At 34.0% G+C, this 13,795-nt stretch overlaps 1 long non-coding RNA gene and 1 pseudogene across 1 annotated transcript in view; one reads left to right on the plus strand and one right to left on the minus strand.

Moving 5' to 3' along the window:
- Window positions 1–895: 895 nt before the first annotated feature.
- LOC136850069 (uncharacterized) overlaps window positions 896–13,795 on the minus strand; it is a 34,289-nt gene continuing 21,389 nt past the window's right edge. The window contains exons 2-3 of the long non-coding RNA XR_010856521.1: window positions 1,556–1,864; window positions 896–1,103 (exon numbers count right to left, since the gene is read on the minus strand). This is a non-coding gene — a long non-coding RNA (uncharacterized lncRNA). The remainder of the gene's footprint in view (window positions 1,104–1,555; window positions 1,865–13,795) is intronic.
- Window positions 6,083–7,000, plus strand: LOC136849283 (uncharacterized; annotated as a pseudogene).

Raw genomic sequence — 13,795 nt, forward strand, 5'->3', positions numbered from 1 at the left:
CGCTGCTGTTACTTCTTGGGGCTTGGGGGTGTGAGGGTAGCAAGTTGAGGCTTGTGGGGGGGCAACTTGAGTCTTTGGGGGGCAGTTGCCCCCCCAAATGACGCCCCTGCTCTATTTAAATATATGACAGAATGAATATTAAATTATTACAAAAACCGACAAATAGGAAATAAAATAATATCAAGTCATGTATTCCATGACTAGTAAAAACTGAATGCAAGAATTCTAGCATTTTTGGAAAGTTAGAAACAACTGCAAGAGCAATAAACATGAACAAAATATGGCATTTCATTTGTGTAAATCCAGTGATAAAGTCTGTTGTTCCTTGAGGTTCCTGGACAATACCTTGGTGAGACATGACTTACAGATTATTTTTTCATAATTGCAAATCCACTGTTACTGTGCTAATGGCCTTAGAAAATTCTTGATAATATGCCTGCCTTCTCCATCCCCTTTACTTCATGTGGTAAAATGGTCATCAACTAAGGAGGTGTTAAGACAATAACACCTATTCTCCACAACCACCAAGCATTTGCCAGGCTGCCAGTTATTATTCTTTCTCATCTTGCTGGTCACGATGCACTTTGTAATATTTCTAAAATTTCATTTTCCAGAAATTTTGCACCACCATCTTAAAAAGCTAAGTCTGTGGATCAAGACAGCTGCGTCAGAAAACATAAAAAAAGACAGTCCAGCTAACCAGACCCTAAATATAAAGTTTTTTATGCCCTTCATCTAAAGAAACTACTTTCATTGAGATTTCCTCACTTAAAATACAAGCTACCAGACAAATCACAGGTGAACTACTGTATTACTGCGTATCAGTTTCCATCATGGAATCTAATGCCCGATGAATGCATCCAACCCAAATTGAAAACAGTTTGTAACTAACCTGGTAGGTAGTCTGCATGACACAAATCCAGATGTGGGTACTTGCAAGCTAACTTGCACATCCAGCTCGTGGAGGCTAAGTCTGACACTGTAAGACGATGGTAAACTCGGACAACCCAGCCAGGGTAAGTTCTCGTCACTTCAGGAATGAGAATTTCAAGTCCACTGTAGTAGTCACTTGGAAAGGTGCCGTAAACAGAGTAGCTTACTACCTACAAATAGATGTACCCAGATAGTTCCAGATTTTACCTCAACTGCTGATGAGATTAAGAAAGCAACTTAACTTAAAACGTGTTTAAGAAAACGTTGAAAAGAAACCATTTAAACTTTGCCAATTCATACTACAATATTAGTTGTCAGTAGTTCCAAAAACATGCACATAAGAGGCTCTTATTAAAAACATTTAACTCTTATAACAATAACAAATCATTTCGTCAATTATGTTGACACAAACTAACCAGAACAATTAATGAGAACAGTGAGTGTAAAAATAAAACTTAAAAACTATTTTTGGTGTGTAGCCGGACAACTCTAATTAAGTCTTACATAAATTAAAGATATTAAATTCTTGACTCAGCATGAAAATTATGTAGATGACTGTGAATCATGATTTGACCTGATAACACACATTGCACAAATCATACTTGTATCAACACCAGTTTACCCTTTGGTTAGGTCCCCTAAGAGTTGCCCAGCTGCCACATGTCGATTTCCCATAGATTTCCTCCAAACGTTCAAGAGCCTTTTGACGAGAAGTTGTATTCCAAGGACAAGGATGACTAAGAGGTGCCTCATAGGTCCTTTTGCAGGGGCAGATACCCAAGTCAAAAGTTATGCTGCATGACTGTGGTTCTGACTGGCGTTCCTCCGAAATCGCTTCATTAAGAATTACGTAAGCCAGACCAAGAGCTGTGATCGCGAGCAGCATGAATTGAAGAGTCTTGTTTTTCAGCATGGTTATTGTGTCCGATAACTGCAAGAAGGACTTTGCGTCTGTCATAATGCTAAAATGGGCATTCAAAAAAGAATATGGAAAACTATGCAATTATCCGTACGTTTATTTTCATACGCAACAGGAATGTGGAAATTATCTACGTGATGCATTATTCTATATCGACTGCCAGTTAAAATAATGTTGGCTGACTGACAACATTTTTCTCCTTTTTATTTGAAAATACCTTTTACTATGTTTACACTATGATGTTTTATATTACATTACAAAAATAAAATTTATTTTCAGTGAATACTTTTAAAAATTCATCACTTACAATAGTTGTCATTATATTTCAGCATGCGGATTAAAAAAACCTGCTATAATTTAGTTTACGCCTTTAAAAATTAATAATAACTCTCTATTTATTAATTTTTAATTCTACTCATCCAGATACAACTTAGGTAAGTACCGACTGATAAAACTTTTGTGTTTTTATCTTTCCATCTTTTATACACAAAATCAAGCATTAATAATTTTACCCACTCTTTGATCAAAACGGCAATGACTGATGAAAACTTATCTTTAAACCAAGTAAACATATTAGTGACATTGCTACAAAAATAAAATATATGCATTGCGTACTCTGGACCAATACAAAGTTACAATTTCCATTATTTCTTAATTTCAGCATTCGTAACCTTGTTTGTGGAGAGCGAGTTTATCCAAAAATTCCCTCTCTCGAATAGGCTACCAATTAACGAATTATTAGTGTTCTTCCATATCCTTCCCATTGTTTATGTTGGGTAATTACTTTCAACAATTGCGGGAATCTTGACACATAGCATGACGTGTACATATATGTGTATATATATATATATATATATATATATATATATATATATATATATATATATATATATATATATATATATATATATATATATATATATATATATATATATATATCACATTACCATGTGAAAAATAGGGACGGTGTAGGTCTGACCGGTTTCGACTTTATTTCCAAGCCATTCGTCAATGGCTTGGGAATAAAGTCGAAACCGGTCACCTACACCCTGCCTCTTATTTTTCACCTGTGGTAATGTGTGATAAATGAATCACGTACAAAAGTGATAATAATCATTTATATATACAGTATATATATATATATATATATATATATAATATATATATATATATATATATATATATATATATATATATATATATGCTTTGAACAGTAGGAGAGTTCGGATGCTTGTAACTCAACCTTGTGCTCTTATTGCCTTTGAATAGAATATATGAGGTACAAAGAAAGCTTCTCAACGTGGGACAACTTCCGTCAAAGGCTCATTGTTATTTAGCCATTAATGGCATTCATTTTCCGTGCAAACAAGGCTTCTTTAATACTTGTAATTCCATGAGTAGAAGCAGCTTTGTGATAAACGCTTCCTATATTTAGTCCACCTTCATTTCTTGGCAAAATCAAAGTCCCTCTGCGCAGTGTGCTGACACTTGTTCTTCCATAACTATCTAAAAATAATAGTTTCTTTTCAGAGCTTGTACTATACGAAGTACATACTTTACTACGTTGCTGATAATAATTGTGAATGTACAGTAACTGTAATCATATTTAATTTTCTGCGTAGTACTTCTTACTGCTAAACACTAAAAAAAAATCCCACATCAATTCACATCTCGGAAAATACTCAACCATCAGTTCACAATTAGGAATTTTCTTGGCATTATTTTTACAATTAGGAAAATTCTCTACCATCAATTCAGAGTTAGCGAAATTCTCTATCATCTGTTCACAGTTACGAAAATTCTCTACAATCACTTCACAGTTAAGAAAATTATCTAAAATCAGTTCACCGTTAAAAAAATTCTTTGCCATCAGTTCACAGTTAAGAAAATTCACTACCATCAGTTCACAGTTAATAAAATTCTCTAAAACCAGTTCACAGTTAGGAAAATTCTCTACCATCAGTTCACAGTTAGGAAAATTCTCTACCATCAGTTCACTATTAGGAAAATTCTTTACCATCAGTTCACAGTTAGGAAAATTCTCTACCATTAGTTCACATTTATAAAAATTCTCTACCATCAGTTCACAGTTACAAAAACTCTCTACCATCAGTTCACAGTTAGGAAAATTCTCTACTATCAAAAATTCACTACCATCTGTTCACAATTAAGAAAATTCACTACCATCGGTCACAGTTAGGAAAATTCTCTACCATCAGTTCACACTTAGGAAAATTCTCTACCAACAGTTCACAGTTGTGAAAATCCTTTATCTTCAGTTTACATAGTTAGGAAAATTCTCTACCATCAGTTCACAGAAATAAAAATTCTCTACCATCAGTTCACAGTTACGAAAATTCTCTACCATCAGTTCAGAGTTAGGAAAATTCTTTGCCATCAGGTCACAGTTAGGATATTCTCTACCATCAGTTCACAGTTAAGAAAATTCACTACCATCATTTTACAGCTAGGAAAATTCTCTACCATCTGTTCACAGTTAGGAAAATTCACTACCATCAGTTCACAGATAGGAAATTTCATCAACATCTGTTCAAAGTTAGGAAAATTCTTTAACATCAGTTCACAGTTAAGAAAATTTACTACCATCAGATCATAGTTATGAAAATTCTCTACCTTCAGTTCAAATTTAGGAAAATTCTCTACCATCAGTTCACAGATAAAAAAAATTCTCTACCATCAGTTCACAGCTAGGAAAATTCACTACCATATGTTCACAGCTAAAGAGATTCTCTTCCCTCAATTCACAGTTAGGAAAACTCGCTACCATCAGTTCACATTTAGGAAAATTCTCTATCATCAGTTCACAATTAGGAAAATTCTTTACCATCTGTACACTGTTAGAAAAATTCACTGCCATCAGTTCACAGTTAGGAAAATTCATTAACATCTGTTCAAAGTACGGAAAACTCTCTACCATCAGTTCATAGTTATGAAAATTCTCTACCATCAGTTCACAGTTAGGAAAATTCTCTATCATAATTTTACAGTTAGAGAAATTCTCTATCATCAGTTCACAGTTACGAAAACTCGCTACTGTCTGTTCACAGTTAGGGAAATTCTCTAACATCGGTTCACAGCTATGAAAATTCTCTATCACCAGTTCACAGTTAGGAAAATTCTCTACCTTCAGTTCACAGTTAAGAAAATTCACTACCATCAGCCCGCAGTTAGGAAAATTCTCTACCATCAGTTCACAGTTAGGAAAATTCACTACCATATGTTCACAGTTAAGGAAATTCACTACTACCAGTTCATGGTTGAGAAAATTCTCTTCCATCAGTTCACAGTTAGGAAAACTCATTAACATCTGTTCAAAGTTCGGAAAATTCTCTACCATCAGTTCATAGTTAAGAAAATTCACTACCATCAGTTCACAGTTATGAAAATTCTCTACCATCAGTTCACAGTTAGGAAAATTCTCTACCGTCAGTTCACACTTGGGAAAATCTCTACCATGAGTCCACAGTTAGGAAAATTCACTGCCATCTGTTCACAGTTAAGGAAATTCTTTACCATCAGTTCACAGTTAGGAAAATTCTCTACCATCAGTTCAAACATGGGAAAATTCTCTGCCTTCAGTTCACAGTTAGGAAAATTAACGACCACCAGTTCACAGTTAGGAAATTCTCTACCATCTGTTCATAGATAGAGCAATTCACTACTATCTGTTCACAGATAGGGAAATTCCTTAACATCAGTTCACAGTTAGGAAAACTCTACCATCAATTCCCAGTTAGAAAAATTCAGTTCAGAGTTAGGAAAATTCACTACCATCAGTTCACAGTTAGGAAACTTTACTATTATCTGTTCACAGTTAAGTAAATTCTATTACATCCATTCAAAGTTAGGAAAACTCTCTAAAATCAGTACACAGATAGGAAAATTCCCTACCATACATTCACAGTTAGGAAAATTCTATACCTTCAGTTCACAGGTAAGAAATTTGACAACCATCTGTTCAGAGTTAAGAAAATTCACTACCATCCTTTCACATTTAGGAACATTCTCTATCACCAGTTCACAGTTAGGGAAATTCCCTACAATATGTTAAGAGTTAAGAATATCCTCTACCATCAGTTAATATTTAGTAAAATTCACTATCATGTGTCCAAAGTTGAGTAAATAGTAAATTTACTACTGTCAGTTAACAGTTAGGAAAATTCTCTACCATCACTTCACAGTTAGGAGAATTCACTATCATGTGTCCAAAGTTAAGTAAATTCTTTGCCATCAGTTCAAATTTAGGAAAATCCTCTACCATTATTTCAAAGTTAGGAAAATTATGTACCTTCAGTTCACAGTTAGGAAACTACACTACCATCTTTTCACAGTTAAGGGGATTCTCTACCATCAGTTCTCAGTTAGAAAAATTCTCTACCATCACTTCACAGTTAGGAAAATTCTCTACCATCAGTTCACAGTCAGAAAAATTCAATAGCACCTGTCACAGTTAAGGAAATTCACTACCATCAGTTCACAGGAAAATTCTCTACCATCAATTCACAGTTACGAAAATACACTACCATCTGTTCACAGTTAAGGAAATTCTGTATCACAAGTTCACAGTTAAAAATATTCATTACCATCGGTTCACAGTTAAGAAAATTCACTACCATCAGTTCACAGTTAGGAGAATTCTCTACCATCAGTTCACAGTAAGGAAAATACACTACCATATTTTCACAGTCAAGGAAATTCTATACCATCAGTTCTCAGTTGGGAAAATTCTGACGCCAGTTTACACTTAGTAAAATTCTCTACCATCAGTTCACAGGCAGGAAAATTCAACACCATCAGTTCACAGCCAGGAAAATTCAGTACCATCAGTACAAAGTTAAAAAAATTAACTACCATCAGTTGACAGTTGAGAAAATTTACTACCATTGGTTCGCAGTTAGGAAAATTCTCTACCATCTATTCACAGTTAGGAAAATTCCCTACCATCAGTTCACAGATAGGAAAATTCACTACGATCAGTTCTCAGTTAGGAAAACTTACTACCATTTGTACACCGTTAAGAAATTTCTCTACCATCATTTCACAGTTAGGAAAACTCTCTACTGCCAGTTCACAGTTAGGAAAATTCACTACCATCAGTTCATAATTAGGAAAATTCTCTACCATTAGTTCATAGTTACGAAAATCCTCTGCCAACAGTTCACAATTAGGAATATTCTCTACTATCAGTTCACATTTAGGAAAATTCACTATCATCACTTCACAGTTAGGAAAATTCACTACCAGCAGTTCTCAGTTAGGAAAATTCGCTATTATTTCACAGTTAGGAAAATTCATTACCAACAGTTCTCTGTAAGGAAAATTCTTTACCATCAGTTCACAGTTAGGAAAATTCAATCCCATCAGTTCACAATTAAGAAAATTCTCTACCACCAGTTACCAGTTAAGAAAATTTGATATCATTAGTTCCCAGTTAAGAAAATTTACTACCATCTCTTCACATTCAGGAAAATTCACTACAATCAGCTCATAGTTAGGAAAACTCACAACCATCTGTTCACAGTTAGGAAAATTCTCTACCCACAATTCAAAATTAGGAAAATTCTCTAACAACAGTCCACTGTTATGAAAATTCTCTACCATCTGTTCACAGTTAAGAAAATTCACTACAATTAGTTCACAGTTAGGAAAATTCTCTAGCATCTGTTTATAGTTACGAAAAATCTCTACCATCTGTTTACAGTTAAGGAAATTACCTACCATCATTTAACAGCTATGAAAATTCTTTACTATCATTTCACAGTTAGGAAAATTCTCTGCCTTCTGTTCACAGTTATGAAATTTCACTACCATCAGTTTAAAGTTATGAAAATGCTCTACCATCAATTCACAGTTAAGAAACTTCACTACCATCTGTTCACAGTTAAATAAATTTTCTACCATTAGTTCTCAGTTGCGATAATTCACTACCATCAGTTCACAGTTAGGAAAATTCACTACCATTTATTCACAATTAAGTAAATTCTCTACCATCAGGTCACACTTGGGAAAATTATCAACCATCAGTTCACAGTTAGGAAAATTCACTACCATCTGTTCACACTTAAGTAAATTGTTTACCATCAGTTCACACTTAGGCAAATTATCTTCCCACAGTTCACATTTAGGAAAATTCTCTACCATCAGTTCACAGTTAGGAAAATTCACTACCATCTGTTCACAGTTAAGTAAATTCTCTACCATCAGATCACACTTAGGAAAATTATCTATCCTCATTTCACATGTAGGAGAATTCTCTACCATCAGTTCTCAGTTAGGAAAATTCTCTACCATCACTTCTCAGTAAGGAAAATTCTTTACTATCAGTTCACAGTTACGAAAATTCTCTTCCATCAGTTAATATTTAGGAAAAATCTCTAACATCAGTTCAAAGATAGGAAAATTTACTACCATCTGCTATCTGTTCACAGGTAGGAAAATTCTCTGACACCAGTTCTCAGACAGGAATATTCTCTACCATCTGTTCACGGTTAGGAAAAGTTCCACTATCATTTGTTTGCAGTTAGGAAAATTATCTAACCGTCAGTTCACAATTAGGAAAATTCTCCAACATTACTTCATTATTATGAACATTCTCTATCATTTGTTCACATCAAAAAAATTCACTACCAGCAGTTCATAGACAGGAAAATTCTCTATACCATCTGTTCTCAATTAGAAAAATTCTTTACTATCAGTTCACAGTTAGCAAAATTCTCTACCACCTGATCACAGTTAGGAAAATTCTCTACTATTTGTTCACTGTTAGGAAAATTCACTATCTTCGCTTCACAGCTAGGAAAATTCTCTACTATCAGTTCACAGTTAGTAAAATTCTCTATCATCAGTTCACAGTTAGGAAAATTCTCTACCATTTGTTCACAGGTAGGAAAATTCTCTACCATCAGTTAGCAAAATTCACTACCATTATTTAACAGTTAGGAAAATACACTATCATTGTTCTCACTTAGATAAATTCACTACCATCAATTCACAGTTAGGAAATTCTTTACCATCTCTGTACATTTAGGATAATTATTCACTACCATCTGTTCACGGGAAAATTCTCTACCATCAGTTCACAGACAGTAAAATTCTCTACTATCAGTTCAGAGTTAGGAAAATTCACTACCATCTGTTCACAGTTAGGAAAATTCTCTACTATCAATTGACAGTTAGTAAAATTCCCTAAGATCTTTTCGCATTTAGGAAAATTCTCTACCATCTGTTCACAGTTTGCAAAATTATCTACCATCTGTTCATAGTTAGGAAAATTTTCTACTACCAGTTCACATTTAGGAAAATTTTCTTCCATCAAATCACAATTAGGAAAATTCACTACCATCAAATCACAATCATGAAAATTCACTACCAGCAGTTCACAATTAGGAAAATTCACCATCAACAGTTCACGGTTAGGAATATTCACCACCAGCAGCTCTCAGTTACTAAAATTCTCCACCATCCGTTCACAGTTATGAAAATTCACTACCATCAATTCACAGTTAGAAAATTTACTACCATGACTTCAAAGTTAGGAAAATTCACTACCAGCAATTAACAATTAGGGAAACTCACTACCATCAGTTCACAGTCAGGAAAATTCACTACTAACAGTTTACAATTAGGAAACTTCACTATCAGCAGTTCAGAAATAAAAAATTTACTACCATCTGCTCACGGTTAGTAAAATTCTATATCACCAGTTCACAGTTAGAAAACTTCATTACCAGCAGTTCACAATTAGGACAATTCACTGCCATCGGTTGAAAGTTAGGGAAATTTTGTATTATCAGTTCACAGTTAGGAAAATTCACTACCAGCAGTTCAAAATTAAGAAAATTCACTAACAGCAGTTCAGTTATAAAAATTCACTACCAACAGTTTACAGTTATGAAAATTCTCCTCCATCAGCCCACAGTTAGTAAAATTCACTAGCATCTGTCCACTTTTAGGAAGATTCTCTACCATCAGATCACAGTTAGGAAAATCTATTACCATCAGTTCACAGTTAGGAAAATTCACTACCATCAGCTAACAGTGTGGAAAATTCTCTACCATCATTTTTACAGTTAGGAAAATTCGCTATCATCAGTTCATAGTTAGGAAAATTCACTACAATCAGTTCAAAATTAGGAAAATTCTCTAAAATTAGTTCAGTATTATGAAAATTCTCTACCATTTGTTCACAAATAGGAAAATTCACTACCATCATTTAACAGTTAGGAAAATTCTCTAACATCAGTTCACAGTTAAGAAAATCCACTATCGTCAGTTCTCAGTTAAAAAATACCCTACTATCTGTTCACAGTTAGGAAAATTCTCTACCATCTATTCACATTTAGGAAAATTATCTACCATCAGTTCTCAGTTAGGAAAATTCTTTACCATCTTTTCACAGTCAGGAAAATTCTCTGCCATCAGTTAATAGTTAGGAAAATACACTACCATCTTGTTACAGTTAAGAAAATTCTCTACCATCAGTTCACACTTACGCAAATTCTCTATCATCAGTTCACAGTTAGAAAAATTTTCTACCATGTGTTCACAGTTACGAAAATTATCTACCATCAGTTCTCAGTAAGCAAAATTCTTAACTGTCATTTCACGGTTAGGAAAATTCACTTCCATCAGTTAATATTTAGGAAAAATCTCTAACATCAGTTCAAAGGTAGGAAAATTTAGTACCTTCTCTACACAGGAAAATTCACTACCATCAGCTCATAGTTAGGAAAAGTTTCACTACCACGTGTTCGCAGTTAGGAAAATTCTCTACCGTCAGTTCACAATTAGGAAAATTCTCCAAAATTAGTTCAGTATTAGGAAAATTCTCTACCATTTGTTCACAGTCAAAAAAATTCACTATCAGCAGTTCATAGACAGGAAAATTCTCTATACCATCTGTTCACAGATAGAAAAATTCTCTACTATCAGTTCACAGTTAGCAAAATTCTCTACCATCTGATCACAGTTAGGGAAATTCTCTACCATTTGTTCACAGTTAGGAAAATTCACTATCTTCGCTTCACAGCTAGGAAAATTCTCTACTATCAGTTCACAGTTAGGAAAATTCTCTATCATCAGTTCACAGTTAGGAATATTCTCTACCATTTGTTCACGGGTAGGAAAATTCCTACCATCAGTTAGCAAAATTCCCGACCATTATTTAATAGTTAGGAAAATACACTACCATTGTTCTCACTTAGATAAATTTCACAGTTAGGGAAATTCTTTACCACTTGTTTACATTTAGGATAATTATTCCCTACCATCTGTTCACAGGAAAATTCTCTACCAACAGTTCACAGACTGTAAAATTCTCTACTATCAGTTCAGAGTTAGGAAAATTCACTACCATCTGTTCACAGTTAGGAAAATTCTCTACTATCAATTCACAATTAGTAAAATTCTCTACAATCTGTTCACATTTAGGAAAATTCTCTACCATATGTTCACAGTTAACAAAATTCTCTGCCATATGTTCACATTCACCTAGATTATCTATCATCTGTTCATAGTTAGAAAAATTGTCTACTACCAGTTCACATTTAGGAAAATTTTCTTCCATCATATCACAGTTAGGAAAATTCACTACCATCAAATCACAGTCAGGAAAATTCACTCCTAGCAGTTCACAATTAGGAAAATTCACTATCAACAGTTCACAGTTAGGAATATTAACTACCAGCAGTTCACATTTACGAAAATTCTCCACGATCTGTTCACAGTTAGAAAAATTCTCTACTATCAGTTCATAGTTAGGAAAATTCACTACCATCAATTAACAGTTAGAAAATTTACTACCATGACTTCAAAGTTAGGAAAATTCACTACCAGCAGTTAACAATTAGGAGAATTCATACCATCAGTTCACAGTCAGGAAAATTCACTACCAACAGTTTTCAGTTAGGAACCTTCACTATCAGCAATTCATAAATAAGAAATTCACTACCATTTGCTCACAGTTAGTGAAATTCTATATCATCAGTTCACAGTTAGAAAACTTCATTACTCTCAGTTCACAATTAGGACAATTCACTACCATCAGTTGAAAGTTAGGAAAATTTTGTATCATCAGTTCACAGTTAGGAAAATTCACTACCAGCAGTTCACAGCTATGAAAATTCACACCAACATTTTACAATTAGGAAAATTCTCCTCCTTCAGCTCACAGTTAGGGAAATTCACTAGCATCTGTTCACAGTTAGGAAAATTCTCTACCATCAGATCACAGTTGGGAAAATTTATTACCATCAGTTCACAGTTAGGAAAATTCACTACCACCAACTCACAGTTTGGAAAATTCTATACCATCATTTTTACAGAGGGAAAAATTCGCTGTCATCAGTTCATAGTTAGGAAAATTCACTACAATCAGTTCACAATTAGGAAAATTCTCTAAAATTAGTTCAGTATTATGAAAATTCTCTACCATCTCTTCACAGATAGGAAAATTCACTACCATCAGTTAACAGTTACGAAAATTCTCTAACATCAATTCACAGTTAAGAAAATCCACTATCGTCAGTTCTCAGTTGAAAAATACTTTACCAACTGTTCACAGTTAGGAAAATTCTTTACCATCTGTTCACAGTTAGGAAAATTATCTACCATCAGTTCACAATTAGGAAAATTCTTTACCATCTTTTCACAGTAAGGAAAATTCTCTGCCATCAGTTCATACTTGAGAAAATTCACCACCATCAGTTCACAGTTAGGAAAATTCTCTTTCATCAGTTCACAGTTAGAAAAATTCTCTACCATCTGTTCACAGTTAGGAAAATTCTCTACCATCTGTTCACAGTTAGGAAAATTACCTACCATCACTTCAAATTTAGGAAAATTCTTTACCATCTGCCCAGAGTTAGGAAAATTCACTACCATCTGTTCACAGTCATGAAAATTCTCTACAGTCACTTCATAGTTAGGAAAATTCTCTCCCATAAATTCACTGACAGGAAAATTCTTCTAACATCAGTTCACAGCTAAGAAAGATCGCTACCATCTGTTCACTTTACGAAAATTCTCTACCACAAGTACACAGTAAGGAAAATTCTCTACCTTCAGTTCATAGTTAGGAAAATTCTCAACCATTAGTTCACAGTTGAGAAAATTCACTACCAATACTTAACAGTTGGAGAAAACCACGACCATCAGTTCTCACTTAGAAAAATTCTCTACCATCAGTTCACGGATACGAAAATTCTCTAGCATTTGTTCACTCTCAGGAAAATTCTCTACCATCCGTTCACAGTTAGAAAAATTCTCTACCATTGGTTCACAGTTAGGAAAATTCTCTGTCATCAGTTCACATTTATGGAAATTCTCTACCATTTGTTCACAGTTAGAAAAATTCACTAACATCAGTTCACAGTTAGGAAAATTCTCTGTCATTTGTTGACAGGTAGGAAAATTCTCTTCCAGCAGTTATCAAAATTCTCCATCAGTACTTATTGGTTAGGAAAATCCACTACCATTGTTCTTACCTAGATCAATTCTCTACCATCAATTCACAGTTAGGAAAATTCTTTACCATCTGTTCACAGTAGCATAATTATTCACTACCACCTGTTCACAGGAAAATTCACCACCATCTGTTAACAGGAAAATTCTCTACCATCAGTTCACAGTTAGGAAAAATCTTTACCACCAGTTCACAGTTAGGAAAATTCTCTACCACCATTTCACAGTTAGGAAAATTTTCAACCATTATATCACAATTAGGACAATTCACTACCAATAGTTAACAGTTAGGGAAACCACTACCATCAGTTCTCACTTATAAAAATTCTCTACCATCAGTTCACATTTAGGAAAATTCTCTAACATCTCTTCACCTTTAGGAAACTTCTCTTCCATCTCTTCACAGTTAGAAAACTCTCTACCATTAGTTCACAGTTAGGAAAATTCTCTACCATCTGTTCT

Source organism: Macrobrachium rosenbergii, chromosome 2, assembly GCF_040412425.1.
Source record: "Macrobrachium rosenbergii isolate ZJJX-2024 chromosome 2, ASM4041242v1, whole genome shotgun sequence".
Classification (NCBI taxonomy): Eukaryota; Metazoa; Arthropoda; class Malacostraca; order Decapoda; family Palaemonidae; genus Macrobrachium; species Macrobrachium rosenbergii.